Source organism: Larimichthys crocea, chromosome I (assembly GCF_000972845.2).
Source record: "Larimichthys crocea isolate SSNF chromosome I, L_crocea_2.0, whole genome shotgun sequence".
NCBI lineage: Eukaryota > Metazoa > Chordata > Actinopteri > Sciaenidae > Larimichthys > Larimichthys crocea.
The window spans coordinates 11,386,998-11,389,220 of NC_040011.1; the positions used below are offsets into that span (position 1 = coordinate 11,386,998).

At 48.7% G+C, this 2,223-nt stretch overlaps 1 non-coding gene across 1 annotated transcript; it reads left to right on the forward strand.

Moving 5' to 3' along the window:
• The first annotated feature begins 804 nt into the window (after positions 1–804).
• On the forward strand, positions 805–893 carry trnay-gua (transfer RNA tyrosine (anticodon GUA)). Its single transcript is given in 2 exon segments — positions 805–840; positions 858–893. It is a non-coding gene; the product is annotated as a tRNA-Thr (tRNA).
• Positions 894–2,223: the final 1,330 nt, after the last annotated feature.

Here is a 2,223-nt window from a genome sequence, read left to right on the forward strand (position 1 = left end):
AAATGTGCGCAAACTTTAGTGCATGACACGCCAAACCAGAGAATTACCTTGCTTGAGATGTTCTCCACGCAAGAACCTCGCTACAATCTGGGGCGCTACCTGGCACGAGCCATTTAAAAAGGATCTGAACACGTTTTTATTTCCGAACCTGTGGATTGCATGACTTGATTGTTAGTAAAATAGGAAAAACTTGGTCAATGTTTGTTGGCACATTGAGTGCAAGTCAGCACTCAGTCGTTCGTAGCTCCGCACGAACGTACAGTGTAAACAAGCATTTACGTCGAGCAAGAACGGTGGCTGTGGTTGGTCACATCCGGTCTGTCTAACTCTCTGACGTGCTGCTACTGTGTTCCCAGTTCTATAGCTCGATTGGTAGAGCGGAGACTGTAGGCCTCATAAAGACAGGCTCCTTAGGTCGCTGGGTAAACTCCGGCTCGAAGGACAGGCTTTTCATCACTTTCAATGTGCGCAACTTTACGTCAGTGACAGCGCAAACCAAGATTACCTTGCTTGAGATGTTCCCAACGCAAGAAACCCCTCGCTCACATCTGGCGCTAACTGGCCGCGAGCCATTTAAAAGAGATGCGAACACGTTTTTATTTTTCACGACCTGTGGGATTCATTGACTATTTGTTAGTAAATAAGGAAAACTTGCATGGGCTGGCCACATTGGTGCCAAGTCGCACCAGCGTTCGCAGCTCCTCACGAACGTAACCAGTTTAACACAGCAATGTCCGTCGAGGCAGACAGGTGCTTTGTCACATCCGAGTCTGTCTAACTCTCTGTACGTGCTGCCTGTGGTTCCCTTCGATAGCTCAGTGGTAGAGCGGAGGAACGGTAGGTGGATGATGACAGTTATCCTTAGGTCGCTGGTTCAACTCCGGCTCGAAGGATTCCCTTTTAGCTAGTGTCTGTTGAGAAGCCAAAGCATCCAACCGTAAAGTTTTTTCCGCATTCCCAGATTACCTAGTGATGCCATTAGGAGCCTGGACCTTTTGAGACCTCTCGCTGTGTGCTCCTTCGATGCTCAGTGGTATGAGCGGAGGACTGTAGGCTCATAAAGACAGGCCATCCTTAGGTCGTCGGTTCAACTCCGCTCGAAGGACAGCTTTTCATCACTTCAAATGTGAGCAAATTACGTCAGTGACCGACCCAACCAGAGATACCTTGCGTGAGATGTTCCCACACAGAACCTCGCTCACATCTGGGCCCTACCTGGCACTGAGCCATTTCAAAAGATGTGAACACGTTTTTATTTTCAGACCTGTGGGATTCATTGACTGATTTGTTAGTAAAATAAGGAAAACTTGTCAATGTTGCTTGGCACATTGAGTCCAAGTGCACTCAGTCCGTTCGTCCAGCTCCTCACGAACGACCAGTGTTAACCAAACAGGTAACGATCGAGCAAGACAGGGTGGCTTGTTTGGCACATCCGAGTCGTCTAACTCTCTGTACGTGCTGCTCTGTGGTCCCTTGATAGCGCTTGGTGAGCGGAGGACTGTAGTGGATGATGACAAGTTACCTTAGGTCCGCTGGTCAACTCCGGTCGAAGGATTCCTTTTAGCTATGTCTGTTGACAAGCCAAAGCATCCACCGTAAAGTTTTTTCCGATTCCAGATACTTGAGTGCCATTGGAGCCTGGAGCATTTTTGAGATCCTCTCACTGTGTGCCTCCCTTCGATGCTCAGTTGGTGGAGCGGAGGAACTGTAGGCTCATAAAAACAGGCATCCTTAGGGCGCTGGTTCAACCCGGCTCCGAAGGACAGGCTGTTCTCAGCTTTCAAATGTGCGATACTTACGGTCGTGACCACGCCAAAACCAGAAGAATTACCTTGCTTGAGATGTTCCACAGCAGAAACCTCGCTCAATCTGGCTACCTGCACGAGCCATTTAACAAGATGGAACAGTTTTATTTCATACCTGTGGGATTCTTGACTGATTTGTGAGTAAAATAAGGAAAACTTGTCATGTTGCTTGGCAACATGGTGCCAATCACGCACTCAGTCGTTCGTCAGCTCCTCAGAAGAACCAGTGTTAAACAAACATGACGTCGAGCAAGACAGGTGGCTGTTTGTCACATCCGAGTCTGTCCAACTCGCATGACGTGCGCTCTGTTTCCCTTCGATAGCGTAGTTGGTAGATCGCGAGGACTGTAAGGCTCATAAAAAGACCGGCATCCTTAGGTCGCTGTTCAACTCCGGCTCGAAGGACGCGGTTTCAATC